The 19,426-nt window shown below is 39.1% G+C and overlaps 2 long non-coding RNA genes across 52 annotated transcripts in view; one reads left to right on the top strand and one right to left on the bottom strand.

The window, feature by feature from the left end:
- LOC106509808 overlaps window positions 1–7,840 on the bottom strand; it is an 86,243-nt gene extending 78,403 nt beyond the window's left edge. For both annotated transcript variants that reach the window (XR_002342701.1, XR_001307695.2), the window contains exon 1: window positions 7,714–7,840. This is a non-coding gene — a long non-coding RNA (uncharacterized LOC106509808). The remainder of the gene's footprint in view (window positions 1–7,713) is intronic.
- LOC106509807 overlaps window positions 7,305–19,426 on the top strand; it is a 70,836-nt gene continuing 58,714 nt past the window's right edge. For 15 of the 50 annotated variants that reach the window (XR_002342692.1, XR_002342699.1, XR_002342697.1 and 12 more), the window contains exons 1-3: window positions 7,305–8,480; window positions 11,024–11,187; window positions 14,194–14,270. This is a non-coding gene — a long non-coding RNA (uncharacterized LOC106509807). Of the gene's footprint in view, window positions 8,481–11,023; window positions 11,188–14,193; window positions 14,392–19,426 lie in introns of all 50 variants that reach the window. The other 35 variants (XR_002342682.1, XR_002342691.1, XR_002342678.1 and 32 more) reach the window with 18 other exon arrangements.

Below are 19,426 nucleotides of genomic sequence, written 5' to 3'. Positions count from 1 at the left end.
AAAAAAAAAAAAAAAAAGCCTACAATATGCCGCCTATAAGAGACCTACCTTAGGGCAAAGAATACACATAGATTGAAAGTGAGGAGATGGAAAAAGACATTTCATGCAAATGGAAATGACAGGAAAGCAGGAGTGGAAATACTCATATCAGACAAAACAAACTTTAAAGCAAAGACCATAAAGAAAGATAAAGAAGGACACTATTTAATGATAAAAGGTCAGGAGTTCCCACTGTGGCACTATGGGTTAAGGATCTGGTGTTGCTTCAGTGTGGCATAGGCCACACCTGTAGCTCAGAATTGACCTCTGGCCTGGGAACTTCCATATGCTGTGGGGGAAGCTGAAAAAGAAAAAAAATGATAAAAGGATCAATTCAAGAAAAGGATATTACACTCATCAAAATATATGTACCTAATATAAAAGCACCGAAGGCAAAAAACAAATGCTAATAGACATAAAAGGAGAAATTGATGAGAGTACAACAATACTAGGAGACTTTTTAATACCCCACTCACATCAACAAACAGATCCTCTAGACAGAAGATCAATAAGGCAACAGAAATACTAAATAACACAATAGAAAAGTTAGACTTAATTAACATTTTCAGGACATTATATTAAAAAAAATTCTTTTCAAGTGCTTATAAAACATTCTCTAGGAGTGACCACATACTGGGGTGCAAAGCCTCAACAAATTTAAGAGTACAGAAAGAACTGTGAGTTCCTGTTGTGTGTGAGTTCCCGTTGTGGCACAGCAGAAATGAACCCGATTAGTATCCATGAGGACTCAGGTTCAATCCCTGGCCTCACTCACTAGATCAGAGGTCTGGCATTGCTGTGAGCTGTGCTGCAGGCTGGCAGCTGTAGCTCCAATTTTACCCCTAGCCTGGGAACTTCCATATGTCATGGGTAGGGCTGTAAAAAGCAAAAACAAACAAACAAACAAACAAAAAAACCCAAGAGCTGACTCTTTGAAATTGCAAAGAAAATTGACAAACCTCTGGCTATACTCATCATGAAGAAGAGAGAGAGCGAACCCAAATAATCAAAATAAGAAATGAAAAGAGAGAAATCTCAACTGACACTGCAGAAATACAAAAAAACCCTAAGAGAATACTATTAACAATTATATGCCAACAAATTTGACAACCAAGAAGAAATGGACAACTTTCTAGAAACATACAGCTCACCAAAACTGAATCAAAAAGAAACAGATAATCTGAACAGATGGAATGCTGGAAATTAAACTGAATACGTAACTTAAAAACAAACAAATAAAACTCCCTACAAACAAAAGTCCAGGAAGATGGCTTCACAGGTGAATTCTACCAAACATACAAAGAACTTACACCCATCCTTTGTAAACTCTTCCAAAATACTGAAGAAGAAGGAATACTCCCAAAGACATTCTATGAGGTCACCATCACTGAAATACCAAAACCAGACAAAGATACCACCAAAAAAGAAAATTACAGCCCAATATCTCTGATAATTATAGATGCAAAGACTCTAAACAAAATTTTAGCACACTGAATCTAGCAACACATAAAAAAGATCATACACCACAGCCAAGTGGGATTCATCCCAAGTTCACAAGGATGGTTCAACATATACAAATCAATTAATGTAATATACCACATTTACAAAAGTCAAAAACCACATGATCATCTTAACAGATGCAGAAAAAGCATTTGATAAAACTTAACATGCATTCATAATATAAACTCTTATCAAAGTGGGTATAGGAGTTCCCGTCGTGGCTCAGTGGTTAACGAATCCGACTAGGAACCATGAGGTTGCGGGTTCGGTCCCTGCCCTTGCTCAGTGGGTTAAGGATCCAGCGTTGCCCTGAACTGTGGTGTAGGTTGCAGACGAGGCTCAGATCCCACGTTGCTGTGGCTCTGGCGTAGGCCATTGGTTACAGCTCTGATTGGACCCCTACCCTGGGAACCTCCATATGCCACAGGATCAGCCCAAGAAATGGCAAAAAGACAAAAAAAAAAGTGGGTATAGAGGAAATAGATCTCAACATAATAAAAGCCACTTATGACAAAGCCACAGCAAACAGAATACTCAAAGGAGAAAAGCTGAAAGCACTCCCACTCAAATCTGGGAACAAGACAAGGATACCCACTCTTACAACTTTTTTAACATAGTACTGGAAGTCTTAGACACAGCAATCAGAAGGGGAAAAAAAAAAGAGAGAGAGAGAGAAAGAAAGAAAAGATATCCAGATTGGAAGAAAAAAGGTAAAAGCGTCATTATATGCAGATGACATGATATTATATATAGAAAACCCTAAGGACTCCACACAGAAAAGTACTCCATCTGATCAACAAACTCAGCAAAGTAGCAGGATACAAGATTAACATTCAGAAATCAGTTGCATTTCTGTATACTAACAATGAAATATTAGAAAAGGAATATAAAAAGGCAATGCCTTTTAAAAATCTCACCAGAAGGAGTTCCCATTGTGACATAGTGGTTAATGAATCTGACTAGGAACAATGAGGTTGTGGGTTTGATCCCTGGCCTTGCTCAGTGGGTTAAGGATCCTGCGTTGCTGTGACCCATGGTGTAGGTCAAGACGTGGCTTGGATCCTGTGTTGCTGTGGCTCTTGCTTAGGCTGGTGTCTGCAACTCCAATTAGACCCTAGCCTGGGAACCTCCATAGGTCATGGGAGTGGCCCTACGAAAGGCAAAAAGACAAAAAATCAATCAAACAATCAATCTCACCAGAAAATTTAAAATACCTAGGAATCAATCTGATCAAGGAGTTGAAAGACTTATATGCTGAGAATTATAAACATTAATAAAGGAAATTAAAGAGGATTCAAAGAAATGGATAGATATCCTATGCTCCTGGATTGGAAAAATTAATATTGTTAAAATGGCCATAGTACCCAAAGCAATATAAAGATTTAATGCATTCTCTATCAAATTACCTATGACATTCTTCACAGAACTAGAACAAATAATCCTAAAATTTATATGGAACCATACAACACCAGAGCAATCCTGAAGAAAAAAACAAAGCAGGAGGCATAACTCTCCTAGACCTCAGACAATATTACAAAGCTATAATAATCAAAACAGTGGTATTAGTACAAAAGCAAACATACAGATCAAATTGAGAGAACAGAGAGCCCAGAAATAAACTCAGACACCTATGATCAATTAATCTTTGACAAAGGAGGCAGGAATACAAAATGGGAAAAAGACAGTCTCTTCAGCAAGTGGTGCTGGGAAAACTGGACAGCTGCATGCAAATCAATGAAACTAGAACATACCCTCACACCAGGCACAAAAATAAACTCAAAATGGCTTATAAACTTAAATGTAAGACAAGACACCATAAAACTCCTAGAAAAGAAAATAGGCAAAACATTCTCTGACATGAGCCGTACAAATGTTTTCTTAGGTCAATCTCCCAAGGCAATAGAAATAAAAACAAAAATAAACCAATGGGACCTAATCAAACTTACAAGCTTCTGCACAGCAAAGGAAACTATAAACAAACCTGAAAAGACAACCTCTGGAATGGGAGAAAAGAGTTGCAAATGACAAAACCTACAAGGGCTTAATCTCCAAAATATACAAACAACTCATATGATTCAACAATAAAAAAATAAAGAACCCAATCGAAAAATGCGCAGAAGACCTAAATAGACATTTCTCCAAAGAAGACATACAGATGGCCAGCAGGCACATGAAAATGCTCAACATCACTAATTTTAAGAGAAACACAAATCAAAACTACCATGAAGTACCACCTCACACCGGTCAGAACAGCTATCATTAATAAGTCTACAAATAACGAATGCTGTCGAGGGTGGGGAGAAAAGGGAACCCTCCTACACTGTTGGTAAGAAAGTAAATTGGTAAAATCACTATGGAAAACAGTATGGAGGTTACACAGAAAACTAAATATAGAACTACTATATGATCCAGCAATTCCACTCCTGGGCATTTATCTGGATAAAACTACAATTCAAAAAGATACATGCTGGGAGTTCCTCTCGTGGCTCAGTGGTTAATGAATCTGACTAGGAACCATGAGGTTGTGGGTTCAATCCCTGGCCTTGCTCAGGGGTTAAGGATCCGGCATTGCTGTGGCTGTGGCATAGGCCAATGGCTACAGCTGCGATTAGACCCCTAGAGCCCTAGCCTGGGAACCTCCATATGCTGCAGGAGTGGCCCTAGAAAAGGAAAAAAAAAAAAAGATACATGCACCAATATGTTCATAGCAGCACACTATTCACAATAGCCAAGATATGGAAACCACTTAAATGTCCATTGACAGATGAATGGATGAAGATGTGGTACATATATATAATGGAATACCACTCAGCCAAACAAAGAATAATACCCTTCACAGCAATATAGATGCAACTAGAGAGTATCTAGTCAAAAAGATAAAGTGAATTAAGTCAGAAAGAGAAAGAGAAATACCACATGATATCACTTATATGTGGAATCTAAAATATGGCACCGAAGTTCCCATTGTGGCTCAGCAGTAACGAACCCAACTAGTATCCAAGATGTGGGTTTCAACCCTGGCCTAGCTCAGTGGATTAAGGCTCCGGCGTTGCCATGAGCTGTGGTATAGGTCGCAGATGTGGCTTGGATCTAGCGTTGCTATGGCTGTGGTGTAGGCCAGCTGCTGTAGCTCTGATTGAACCCCTAGCCTGAGAACTTGAATGTGCCACAGTTGTGGCCCTAAAAATCAAAGAAGTAAATAAAATAAAATAAAATATGGCATAAATTAACCTAGCTACAAGAGAGACTCACAGATATGGAGAACGGACTTATGGTAGCAAGGGGGAGGGGGGAGGGAGTGAGATGGACTGGGAGTTTGGAGTGGATAGATGCAAACTATTACATTTACAATAGATAGAAAATAAGTTCCTACTGTATACACAGGGAGCTATATCCAATCTCCTGGCATAGACCATGATGGAAAATAGTATTTTTAAAAAAGAATGCATATATATGTATGACTGAGTCACTCTGTTGTTCAGCAGAAACTGGCACACCATTTTTTCAAAATTAATTCTTCTTCTTCTTCCTTTTTTTTTTTAGAGCCACATTCACGGCATATGGAGATTCCCAGGATAGGGATCAAATCAGAGCAGTACCTACCAGCCTACACCACAGCTCACAGCAACGCCAGATCCTTAACGCACTGAGCAAGGCCAGGGATGGAACCCACATCCTCATGGATACTAGTCGGGTTCGTTAACAACTGAGCCACAAGGGGAACTCCTGGCACACCATTTTAAATCAACTATAATTTTTAAAAAGATGCCCATTTCCCCTAATCTATAAAATTAATGCAATTCCAATCAAAAATCATAACTTTTAATTTGACAAAATCTTTAACGTTACTATGGAAGAAATAATACATCTATGGAGAGGAGAGGATAGGGAGAATGGGATGAGACAGAGTGATGCAAGTTATTGGTCATGTTCTAGATCTTATGTTGGTTTGTTTCATATTATGTTTTATAACATATGTATTACAAAAACTTTTTATACACATCAAATATATTTTTGAAAGACAATTCTTATAGAAGTATTCTGAAAAAAGACTATTAAGCAAGGATTTACCCTATCAGAAGTTTTAAAACAATCTTGAAGTATATTAAAACAGTAATATTATTGTCCAATAAACACATCACTGGAACAGAAAATAAAGCATATATGGAAATTTAGTACTGTATAAAGGTAGAATTTTACATCTATAGAGAAGACTGAGTATTCACCAAATGGTATAGGGCAACCAGCAAGTAATTTAGGGGGGAAAAAAAATTAAGCTAGATTCTTCCTTTCCTCCTCCTAAATAAATTTCAAAAGTTTTTAATATTGAAATATTTTTAAGAAGATACCTAAAAATGTTAGAAGAAAATATACACATGGAAGCATGACATCAAAGCTGGAAACATAAAAGAAAAGACTACCTAAAAGTGAAAAACTTTATAACCCCATCACCTTAAATTTTTTTTTCATTTGCACTTATTTATGGGTTGTATTTTTTTTTTTTTTTTTTTTTTTTTTGTCTTTTTAGGGCTACACCCTTGGCATATAGAAGTGCCCAGGCTAGGGGTCAAAATGCAGCTGTAGCCTCTGGCCTACACCATAGCCACAGCCACAGCAATGGGAGATCTGAGCCACATCTGCGACCTACATCACAGCTCACCGAAATGCCAGATCCTTAGCCCACTGAACAAGGCCAGGGATCAAACCTGCGTCCTCATGGATGCTAGTCAGATTTGTTTCCATCGAGCCACAACTGGAACTCCTATTTATGGGTTCTGATTCTGATTAATTCTATATAAAGTTTTAATATAAAATTGTACACATAATTTCATGGTATACATTTTATATAATCTTACGTGCACTTTTCTAATACTCCTTACTGCCTTTCTATGTAGCTCACACATTATGTCAGAATAGTTCACTCATCTTCACTCTGCTTTCTCTTCCCTTTTTAAATAACTTTCTCAGAAAGTTAAAACCAATTACTTTTTCTCAACTGAATTTTAGTATTGTTTTCTTGAGATCTATAAAGTATCTTTTTTGGGTTTTAATGGAAATTGTTAATATACAGATAACTTAAACATAAATTGTATTCTGGCATCACATGTTTTTTTGCTAGACCTTTTTTTTTTTTTTCCCTCCAATAAAAGTTTTATTAGGTGGAAGCCTAATAAAGCCTTATGGGTTTATAGGAAGAAAAAAAAGAGAGGAAAAACTTCCTTCAGCAAATAAACACCACAGACCATATTAAAAGATTAATTTAAAATTGGAAAAATGGGAGTTTCTGTTGTAGCTCAGCAGGTTATGAACCAAGAGGATGTAGGTTCAATCCCTGGCCTCAGCTGGGATCTGGCATTGCTGTGGCTAGAAGCTGCACCTCTGATTCAAACCCTAGCAGGGAAACTTCCATATGCCACATGAGCGGCCCTAAAAAAAAGAAAGGAAAAACAGTTGTGATTACGTTTCAGACAAAAACATCTTGTAGTTTTAAAAATGTGAATTTACAAAAAGCTCCTGTCATTTAAAAAAATGTGAATATTTCAAATAGGCAGAAATCATGACCTGGCAATTCACAAAAAGAGCCAATATACAGAAGATATTCAGTTTTACACTTAAGTCAATAATATGAAAATTAAAACAAGACAATCAAGATGATAAGATTTTTTAAAAAGTGATAAAGATCACAAAGATTAACAATACTCAAGATGAACAAGAAAGACACAGCTCTCACATTCTGTGTTGGTGTAAAAGTATTAAATACACTTCAAGGGAAGAGTCTGGTAACAAGATCTAGAATCTTACAAATGCATTTGGTAATGAAACAATCAGGGATATGTATAGGATTATGTACAAGAGCAGTCATCTACCATTGCTTGCACAAGTGAAAACTGCAAATACTTCAAAAGTTCAAAAATTTAGGGGCTAGTTTAACAAATTATAGCCATACAGCCTTTAAAAATGATTACATAATCTGACTTATCTGCAAAGATAGGAGGCAGTATTTGGAGACCATACATGCTCACATTTTCCTTTAAAAAAAAAACAAAAAAAAAAACCTTCACGTGTATATATGAAAAGTCTTCAAGTTTACACAGCACTACGTTAGTATGGTTATATCTGAGTGATGAGGTTGTGGATGAGTTTAACTTTTTTCACATACGTTTATGTACTTACTATTGGGCAGTTTTGCTGGGAGCAGGCTTTTTTTTTTTTTTAAGTTTTTCTTCTTAAAAAAGTCACAAAATACCAGTAAACTACTTCTTTGCGAAGGAAAACGGGCATCTTGTGTGCATCCCGCCGGGGACGGGGGCTGAAAGAAGCGTCCCCACAGGCGCGACCACGGCGACCGGAAACACGCCAGGAGGGCCCGCGGGGATTCTGGGTATGCAACGGACCCCGCGTTACCTCACGACGAAGAAACTGTTACCATTTAAAAGGAAAAGTAACTTCGCTACATAACATCTACTATTAACGCAGTCTAGGAAGGTTTTATCCTGAAATGCGTGCGGAGGAGGCTAGAGGGTGAAGGTTTTTTTCTCGGAAATTACAGTCTTCCTCAACTCCCGCCTCCTCTCCACCCGGCGCTTCCCGTCACTTTGGAGGGACTCGAAGCCGTCCCAGGCCATTTCTATGGGTGACGACTTGTGGACTACCGTGAAGGTAAAGGCCCCGCGCCGACTATTGTGAGCTATTAACGCCCGGAAAAGCAGACGGTGAGCGGCGGAGTCTGGGCGTAGAGGCGAGGCACACTCTGATTGGCCAGCGGCTCCCGGGTGCTGCGCAATGGGTGTGGGTGCCAGGCAGGGCTCGGCGGGGCGGTGCGTTGCGCCCGCGCGTGCGCACCAGGTACCCCCTGCGCCTGCCCTTCTCTGTCGTGCCCGCGTGGGCGCGCCAGTGGCGGAACTTGGGCTTGATTAAGGCGATCCCTACGAGTGGAGGAGGTTAGTCTTTCTCACACGCGTAACTAGACGGATGAATGAGTCAGCCGAGGTTTTCCTCCGAGGCTGGGCCCACGGCAGGCGTGGAACTGTGGAGGAGGAGGAGGAGGAGAAGAGAGAGGCCAGACCTAGGCCGAAAGGTCAGGCAAAAGCTGGCCGCATCTGCGTAGCTAAGAGCAAGAAAGGCCTATGCGGGGAAAGAGGAAGTGGAGGGATCCGCTGCCCGGAACACCCCGCGTTACACCTTGCTGGAACAGCTCCTGAGAGACACTAGAGTGTTAGGAGGCGGAAGGCCTGGCAGATGCACGCGCCCACACGCCTTTCCCCCCTTACTAGTAAGGATCACCATCCTGGTTATTGAGAACCAGATTTGTTCCCAGGACTAAGCTTGTTTTGGGGGATTGGGGTCGAAAACCAATTTTCGAATGTTTATCTTTCAAAGTAAATGGCCATTGGGTTTGAGTTATCAGTAGGACATTGGTGTAGAACTGTTGACACGAGGTCTTCTAATGCCATCTTTGTGAATTGCCTGTGGAAAGTGGATCCCTGATTTGTTACTTTAGGATATTAAAAGTCTGTAGTGTTGTAAAATTCGTTCTGTTCTCTTTGACTAGCTATCTCACTTTATGATGATTAATTAGCTTTACTGTGAAAGTCTACTGTATCAAGTGTCAGAAAGTGGACACTTAAATGTTTTGAGAGAGTAATAACTCCATGGGAGCCCTGGAAACCTAAGTCTCCAGATTTCCAGACCATCTGGTGAACGATGTTCCTGAGTGTTTATGGTTAGCTATGAAACTTCCAGGCTTAAGTAGCCGTTTGTCTTAAACACAAATTACAAAATTAAATGATGGAAATTTTGTTAAATTATACTGACCCACTGGCTACTATGTGTGTGTGTGTGTATAAAATTATATATACATATATATATATATATATATTTTTGCTTTTCAGGGCCATACCCGCGGCATATGGAAGTTCTCAGGCTAGGGGTCAAATCGGAGCTATAGCTGCTGGCCTACTCCACAGCAACACGATCCTGGACCCATGGAGCAAGACCAGGGATCAAACCCGAATCTTTCAGACACTAGTTGGATTCATTTCCGCTGTGCCACAATGGGAACTCCTATTATAATTTTAGATTTATCTCAATTTGTAGGTATTAGAGAGCCTTTCACTATTTTATTCTTGAAGTATTTTTTTCATTTTTTTGCCTTTTAGGGAAGCACCTTCAGCATATGGAAGTTCCCAGGCTAGGGATTGAATCAGAGCTACAGCTTCTGGCCTACATGACAGCCACACCATCCTGGGATCCAAGCCGTGTCTGTGACCTACACTGTAGCTTTCAGCAATGCCAGATCCTTAACCCTCTGAGCAAGGCCAGGAATTGAACCTGTATCCTTATGGATACTAGTCTGGTTCATTTACACTGAGCCACAATGGGAACTCCTTGGAATATTGTTTCAAATGAAAGTTTTTATTTCAAAAAGAATGTGAAAAGGAAAGTTTGAACATTAATACATATATTTTAAGAAATGCATATATTTTAACATTACAATTTTTTTAAATAAAGTTCAAAAAGTAAATAGATGTTTATTTAAGCACATTAGAAAATACAGATAAAAAGAAGAGAAAAATCCATTAATCCCACTGTTCAGAGTTAACTGTTAATATTTTAATGTTATCTTTCTGTTGTTTTTTTCTTATCATATATTTTATAAATATAGAATCACTAAATAATATATTTGATAGAAACCAAACTGTGACTTCATCTAGGGGTTAGGACTATGAAACTTTGCCTTTGTTAGATATTTCTGTATCATTTGGATTATTATAATGAGAAAGTATCACTTTTCTAAACAGAAATAGGAACATTTTATTCATAGTACTTAGTATTTTTATCTGCATCATTGATTTTAAAAATTAATAATTTTAGAAACAAATATTCTACAAAGTGACTTCTGATTTAACATGAGAGATTAAATGTGTTTATTATGTCTCCCTGTGAAACCCCACTGACTTAAGAATATGTAAAACCCACAAAGACTAAGGTGCTGAAGAGACAACAAAGAATGAGAGATGTTAGTGTGTTCTTTCTGGAAGAAGGAAAGAGGGGAAAGAAACTATTGAGGTAAGAAAGCTGAATGCAGGAGTTCCTGGAGTGGCTCAGTGGTTAACAAATACGACTAGGAACCATGACGTTGTGGGTTCGATCCCTGGCCTCGCTCAGTGGGTTAAGGATCCGGCGTTGCTGTGGCTCTGGTGTAGGTCAGTGGCTATAGCTCTGGTTAGACCCCTAGCCTGGTAACCTCCATGTGTTGCAGGAGCGGCCCTAGAAATGGCAAAAAGAAAAAGAAAGGTGAATGCAGAGGGAAATACCACTTAGAAGTAAAGAACAGGTATCCCCCATGTTTCAGAAATTCCCTTTTATGAGAGACCTGCATTAGTACCTGTTTTCACTAACTAAAAGAAATCTGAAAAGGATTTTCACTTTTATGAAAAAAAAAGGTGGAAAGTGAAAATAGTGTTCATTGTGTATATTGCAGCAAGCCATTATAGAAGCAACGTGTATCCCAAGCATCAAGACTGGCACCTCCAAGCTCCTTCCCCCTGGAACTTTACTCAACATTTCAGCATCAGGCCATTATAGCTTTGAATTGTGCCTTTGAGCATCTCTGTTTTTGCATCCATTAACAAGATGTGTCCTAAGGTAATTGTGTCTTCCCTTTATGCCATTTTGGTTTAGGAAAAGTTTCATAGGATTGCTCTCCTTTTGGATAGTGGAGGCAGGAAACCTGTAAGTTATACTTCAGAACTTCAGAAAGTCTCTGTAAAGCAAAATTCTCTTTCTCTCTATTCCCCAAACCCCTGACACCAGGTAGCTGGGGGTTTATCTCACACCAAGCAATTTCCCAATTCTTGGCAGACACTGACTAGATGTCCTACAAATTTAAAAGAATTCTGACACTATCCACTTGGAGATAACATCAAATCCCAGAGGTTAAGGACTATTAATGGCTCATTTTATGTCAGCTTGACTGGCATCAATAAAAGGATGCCCATATAGCTGGTAAAACATTGTTTCTGGATGTGAGAATGTTTCTGGAAGAGATTAGCATTTGATTCAGCAGATTGTGAAAATATCTGCCCTCACCAATGTGAGTAGTCATCACCCAGTCTGTCGGGAGCCCCATTGGAACAAAAAGGCAAAAGAAGGGCAGATTCTCTCTTCTGGAGCCGGAGCATCTATCTTCTGCCCTAGGCATTGGTACTCCTTGTTCTTGGGTGTTTGGAAGCAAGCTGAATTATATCACCAGCTTTCCTCTTCCTCGCTTTCAGATAGCAAGGACTTTCTGGCCTCCAAAGCGATGTGAGCCAATTCCTATAATAAATCTCCTCTTATATTTATCCATCTATCTACTATTGGTTCAGTTTCTCTGGAGAACTCTGACTCAAGACTACCCCCACTTCAGATGACAATTGTTAAGTCCAGATTGCCACCTGTACTTCTGATCAACTGGCTATAAATTGGGGTTTCCATGAAGTTCCCTGATGGCTCAAGGAGTTAAGGATCTGGCATTGTCAGTACTGTGGCCCTGGTTACTGCTGTGGTGCGGGTTCAGTCCTTGGCCTGGGAACTTCCAGATGCCACAAGCCCAGCAAATTAAAAAACTAAAAAGGCAGTTTCCATGGTTTAATAATTTGCTAGAATGGCTCACAGAACTCAGGGAAATACTTATGTTTGTTAATTTATTATAAAGGGGAGTTCCCATCGTGGCGCAGCAGAAACGAATCCAACTAGGAATCATGAGGTTGTGGGTTCAATACCTGGCCTCACTCAGTGGGTTAAGGATCCAGCGTTGCCATGAGTTGTGGTGTAGGCTGCAGATGAGGCTTGGATATGGCGATGGTGTGGCTGTGGTGTAGGCCGGCAGCTACACCTCCAATTAGACCCCTGGCCTGGGAACCTCCATATTCTGCGGGTGAGGCCCTAAAATGACAAAAGACCAAAAAAAATGTATTATAAAGGGTATAACTCAGTAACAGCTACATGGAAGAGAGCGTATGGCAAGATGAGGGGAAGAGGCATAGAGCTTCCATGCCCTTTTTTTGTGCACCACCCTCTCAGTACCTCCACATATTCACCAACCCAGAAATTCTCCAACTCTCGTTTAAGGCTTTTATAGAGCATAATCTCTAGTCACCCTCTCCCTTTCCTGCAAATCTGTGGTTGGGGCTGAATGTTCCAATCCTATAATCACTTGACCTTTCTGGTTACCAGCCCCATCCCAAAGCCTTCTAGGAGCTCTCCCCTAAATCACCTAATTAGCATAAAATCATATGTGCTCAAAAGGGGAACCTTCTGAATAACAAAAGGTACTCCTATCAGAAAATTCCAAGGATTATAGGAGCTCTGTGTTAGGAACTAGGGACAAAGACCAAATATATGTCTTATTGTACACAGGCTCATAAACTGGAGGTACCCTATTGAAGGGATGATATGGAAATTGAAAGACCAGTAGATTGATTGAAAATTTGTACAAAGTAGTTAGACTTTTAGGTCCAGGTCACCATCCTTAGGACACAGCCTAGTGACTAGCTACTTCTGTGAAATATAAGGATTAGTTGGTGGAGTGTTTGAACAAGAGGTGTCCCAGATTCAAGGATACCATGTCAAGAAAAAAAAACTAAAAGATTAAATGGAAGTCTCTATACAGAATTGTGAGACCCACCCCAGACCTTTTCCACTGTTTGCTCTCAGAGCACTGGTAGCTATGCATGTACAATCCAAGCAGGAGATTTTTCTCTAAATAAATCAAAAGATCTCAGAGGAAATACCTCAAGGTGATAGTTTGGGAGTACCCTCAACAAAGTGGTCAGGTCCCTTACCCTCCTCCCCAGTTTTACAGTAAAGTCATTAAATTAATAAGCTGCCCACATAAACAGTTCAATCTACTTGCCCTTTAAAGATGAATGAAAAGCCAAGGCTCAGACATTTAAGGAAAACCTGCAAGATAAATATTGAGGTCTGAAACTATTCCTTTGACTATTTCCAGTGACTCTAATTAGATTCAGAGGCTTAGTTTTATTTCATTTGATGCTGATCACACACTTTTTTCACCCTTCATGATATAATATTCTATCATCTCCATTTTTTTTAACTTTCTTCACTCTTCTGTTTAACTATGATTATCTGAGCTGATGTCCTAGACTTTCTTTTTCTTTACATCCTTCTATGAGTTCATCTAACATGCTGTTATGTCATAGAATTGCATTCTGACCAATCTTCAACTCTTATATTTTCAGGTTTTAAATGAGTCTGTACCTTTTGGAGGCCACATGAGTAAAAATAAACAATCCTATCAGCTTTCCAGTATCCCACTTGAATAGCCTGTAGAGTACTCACTTTCCTATCCAGTGCCATTAGGGCTGGTTAATTGGTTGGTTAATTTTAAGTTACTAATGCAGGAAATCATTACAAAATTATATATACTGGCAGGGTCTGATATTTGCCTAAATAATTTTCATTGTTTCCTTCACCTTTACTAGTAAAACTGAGATAGCATTCTACCTAGGCAGTGTACAAACCAAAAGACACTTCTCAGCCTCCTCTACAGTTAGAGCTGATCATAAGGTATAAGTGGATTCTGTTGAGTGTTGACTTCTGGGAAATAACTTGCTTGTTCTTCTCCCTTTCCTCTTGCTTCCTATCCAGAAATCATTTATGATGGCGAGAACCCTGCTGGCCATCTTATATGCCCCTAAGGACGGCATAGAAGGAGCTGACTGCTGGTAACTTTTCTGCCTATCTCTTCCTGTATTTGACTTTTTCGAGAAAATAACAAAATAAGGAGTTCCCACTGATGCACAGTAGGTTCGGAGTCCAACTGCTGCGTCTTAGGCCACAGCAGAGGTATGGATCCAATCCCCAGCCCAGTGCAATGGGTTAAATGATCTGGCATTGCCACAGCTATGGTGTAGGTCACAGTGGCGGTTGAGATTCAGTCCCTGGCCTGGGAACTTCCATATGTTGCAGATGCAGCCAGAAGAAAAATGAGAGAGAGTATAAGCCCTCATATGACTTGGTACACAATAAGTGTGGATCTTGGATATTAGTAGTCAAATACAAATCTTAACTGATACATGTACACTTAATCATTTTAACTTAAAATGCATGAATAATTATCTTGCAATGCTTTGATGCTTTGATGTAGGGCTAAGACTTTTTGAACTTGGGTTCTGGTTGGAGTTCATCAGATAGCTCCATAAACCATACTCATAAGGTGTTGCCCATTGTTGCAAGTTTTAGTTTCACTCATGTGGAGTTAGAACTCAGAGCTCAGAATCATAAATTTCTACAATTTTTTTCCCCTCTTCTTTTAATCTTCTCTTGCCTAACCTAATTTATAGTTATTGTATTTGTCTAACTTCTGGCCCCCCCAAATTCATATCCTCCTTACATGCAAAATACATTCATTCCATCCCAACAACCAAAAGTCTTAACTTGTTCCAGCATTAGCTCTAGAGTCTAAAGTCCACAGTCACATCTAAACATCATCTGACTCAGATGTGGATGAGACTTGAGGTATGAGTCATCCTGAGGCAGAATTCCTCTCTAGTTGTGAATCTGTGAAACCAAGTAAGTTATCTGCCTCCAAAATACAATGGTAGGACAGGTATAGGAGAGACATTCCCATTCCAAAAGGGAGAAATAAGAAAGTAAGGAGGACGATGAGTCTCAAGCAAGTCCCAAAACTTGGCAAGACAAATCCCATTAGATCCTTTTTTTCAAAAAAAATGAGGTATTATTGACATTATATTAATTTTAGGTGTACAGCATAGTAATTTGATATAAGTATACAATGTGAAATGATTACCACAGTAAGTAGTTAACATTCATCATCACACATATAATTTTTTTTTACTTGAGCTGAGAACATTTAAGGTCTACTTTCTTAGCAACTTTCAGACAATACAGTATTATTAACTATAGTCACATCCTGTACATTACATCACTGGGTCTTATATAATTCCATTTGTCATAAGGCTTTCAAATAATTCCCTTGGATCCAATGCTAAACAGGATACCACTTTCTGAAACCATGGAGGAAGCAAACGTGCACCCTGGGCTTGTGGTGGGAGTGGCGTTCCTGATGGTCTCTGAACCACCTTCAGGGTTATTCTTCCCTTTTCTTAAAGGATAAAGTATATTTGCAGCAGAATAGCTCTTTTACCCAGTTATGGAGAATCCAGTAAATGTAGCAGCCTTCCTTTATTTCCTCTTATTTTCTCTGTCCCTTTTAATTCTAACTAGCCATGTCTCTGCTGGCATAGTCCCATCTCTATTCCAGACTTCTGCTGAAGTGGCTGATTAAATTTATGGATACTAATCTTACTATATCAGGGCCCCCACCTTTATGACCTCATTTAGCCTTAATTACCTGCATAAAAGCCCTATCTCCAAACACAGTCACATTGGTGGTTGGGGCTTCAACATATGAATTTGGGATGACACAGACATTTAGTTCATGTGAATTATTTTCACTTTGATTTTCATTTTTAGAGGAATAACTTGTTTTGCTTATATTAGTTTTCTGATATAAATATAAATGTAATATATACTATGTGAAAAGTCCTATACTCAACCATTAGACTCCCAAGATAAGTAACACATGGTTTCTGTCACTGAAAATATCAGTGTAGTAGTGTAACATTCAAAGCCACACCTAAAGTCACAACTACTAGACATACATATCTGATATACATAATTAGACAGCAAGGCCTCTAATTATAGTATATGCATAAAAATCTTGTGGGTACCTGTTAAAAATGCTTATTCTCATTTTACCTCTGTGAACTTCTTCCCCCAAGCATATAACCCCAGTCTAATCATGAGAAAAAGTCAGACAAATTCCAGTAGAGGGGAATGATACAAAATATCTGACCAGTAGTCCTCAGTACTGTGAAGATCATCAAAAACAAGGAAAGTCTAAGAATATGTCACTGCTAAGAGGAGCCTAAGATGACATACACTCTAAATGCAATAGGCATTCCAAATGGGATCCTTGAACATAAGAAGGACATTAGGGGAGTTCCCGTTGTGGCGCAGTGGTTAACAAATCCGACCAGGAACCATGAGGTAGCAGGTTTGATCCCTGGCCTTGTTCAGTGGGTTAAGGATCCAGCGTTGCCATGAGCTGTGGTGTATGTAGGTTGCAGACTCGGCTCCGACCCAGCGTTGCTGTGGCTCTGGAGTAGACCGGCAGCTACAGCTCCGATTAGACCCCTAGGCTGGGAACCTCCATATGCCTCTGGAGCGGCTCAAAAAATGATAAAAAGACAAAAAAAAAAGGGGGGGGAGGACATTAGGGGAGTTTCCACTGTAGCCCAGTGATAATGAACCCAGCTAGTATCCATGAGGATGCAGGTTCAATCCCTGGCTCTGCTCAATGGGTTAAGGAACCCGTGTTGCAGTGAGATATGGTGTAGGTTGCAGATGTGGCTGGGATCTGGTGTTGCTGTGGCTGTGGTGTAGGCTGGCAGCAGCAACTCCAATTCGACTTATAGCCTGGGAACTTCCATATGCCATGGGTGCAGCCCTAAAATTTAAAAAATAAAAAAAGTTTTAAAAAGGATGTTAGGTTATAACTAAGGAAATCTGAATAAACTATGGACTTGAGTTAATACTAATGTATCAGTATTGGCTCATTAATTGTAATGAATGTTCCACACTAACATGTTAATAATAAGGGAAACTGTAGGGGGAAAGGTAGGACATGGGAACTATCTGTAGGATTGGCACAGTTTTTCTATAATTCTAAAACTCTTCTCAAAAATAAAGTGTATTAATTAAAAAAAAAAAAACCCTCCTCTGTTTTACCCCTAGATTCAATAATTTTAAGGAGGTGACAAGCAATAATGGTTTGGCTCCCAATTCCAAAGTAGGGGGTGGGGGAGATTTCCATACAACAAAAATTCTTGGATACTAGCTAGGTGTCCTAGAATTCAGATCAATTCTGATCCTACCTAGAGATAGCATTAGATCCCAGGTTATGGACACAGTCCTACAATCTGAACACTAATCCCACCATGGAGGCTCCACCCTCATAATGTCATCTAAACCTAATTACCTCCCAAAGGCCCACCTCCAAATAACATCACATTGGGGACTAGAGCTTCAACATATGAAATATGAGGGACATAAATATTCAGCATCAGGCTTTCCAAAATTTCCAGCTAATACTTGAAGGAGACAAATACAGCTTGATGATTGAGGATGAAACATCTCTATTCCATTTATACGAATGATTCATAGTTGTTTAATACAGTAGCTTCTAAATATCTACTGAATCAGAATCTCTAAGGAGATACACAGAATTCTTTAAATAAACTCATAAAATGACATGGGATCCATTAGAATTATTTTCTTTGTGAGCTTGGAAGAGAACTGAAAGAGGTTTTATTTGTTGATATTCTCTTTCTTCAAGAGACCTAGATGTTAAAAAGATTTTTGGAAGCCTTCATTTCAAACTTTAATATAGTATTATTGTTATAGAGAACAGAATGAAATTGTTGGGGTTATAATAGATAATTTAAATTGCTTTAAACTTATACATTTATATGAAGGATTTACTATAGTCAATAATTAAAAGCTAGTTAAATGTAAACATTTATAATGGTAGTTAAATGTAGACATTTATAATGCTAGTTAAATGTAGAATTAAACATATGAAATGTTTAATTCTTAGTGTTCTAGTTTTCTGTCTAGGATGTAATAAGCCCAAGATTCTTTTAGAAGCTATCTGGACTTTGTAGGACAAGAGGAAAATCCTTCAAAACTCCAGACTAGTTTATTTCTCTGTTGTTTATTGATTCAAATTCTCGGGGACAGGGACGTGATGAAATATAAAGGGATAAATTAAGCACACAAAAAAAGGAAGCCAGCAAAAGAAAAGGCTAGAAAGGAAAGTTTGGAGGCAGCAAAGCAGATGCAGGAAGTATTAGTCAGGATAGGCTAATTAGGAACTCCCTGGTGGCCTAGTGATTAAGGATTCGGTGTTGTCACAAGTTTGATCTCTGGCTCAGAGACTTCTTCATGCTGAGGGTGTGGTCAAAAAAAGGGGGCGGGGATAGGCTGACATAACAAATGCCTCTGAAATCTCAGAGACTTAGGATAACAGATTTGTTTGGACCGCTATTGGCAGTCATAGCCAAGGAAAAAGAAAACATAGTGAATTGATGGCTCTTAAACTTCCTACTGGAAGTTAAAACTTGTCCTGTTCATTCACATTTCACTGGCCAAAGCAAATCACATGATTGCCTGTTTTCAGCAGGATGGGGATATATAATCCCTCCTGCTCCTGCAACAGAGGCACCACAGAAAGGGGACCAAATATCACTCCATGTTACACAATCTATGCATCAAGACTGCAGTCTTAGATGGGATTATTTTAAATCACATTTAACTTTACCTCAGCATAAATACTTTGACCAAATTATTTGCTGTTCTCAGCCTCAGCATTTGACCAAATAAAAGAAAATAATACAAAGTGATACAACGGCTATTTTTACGTGAATGCAAGCATGTAGTTTTGCGCTAGCCTATCCTTGAGATATGATCTTAAAAATATCTATTAATACACTTTTCTATAAGAGAGCAATTTCCTCTCTATAGAACTTCCATTTTTTTCTTTGGGGTACTAAGTCACCCAGTGTCATTTGAGGGTTCAGTTTAATAAATGCTAGGTTCTTGTCTTATGTTAGTTGCATCTTATCATAGACATTGTAGGGTTATCTCCCTAGTGTGCAGCAGCCATGTGATCATGGGATAAGGAAAACTCAGTTCTGCTCATTTCCAGAGATTAGCTCTGAATTGCTTACCCAGTCAGGCTACCTCTCCTGTCAATAACTGCTAGGCCTAAGCAAATCAGTGCCTCATAGTCCCCTGA

Source organism: Sus scrofa, chromosome 3 (assembly GCF_000003025.6).
Source record: "Sus scrofa isolate TJ Tabasco breed Duroc chromosome 3, Sscrofa11.1, whole genome shotgun sequence".
NCBI classification, from domain to species: domain Eukaryota; kingdom Metazoa; phylum Chordata; class Mammalia; order Artiodactyla; family Suidae; genus Sus; species Sus scrofa.
Note: the sequence above shows the minus strand (reverse complement) of the source record. Positions and strands in the feature narration are given on the sequence as shown.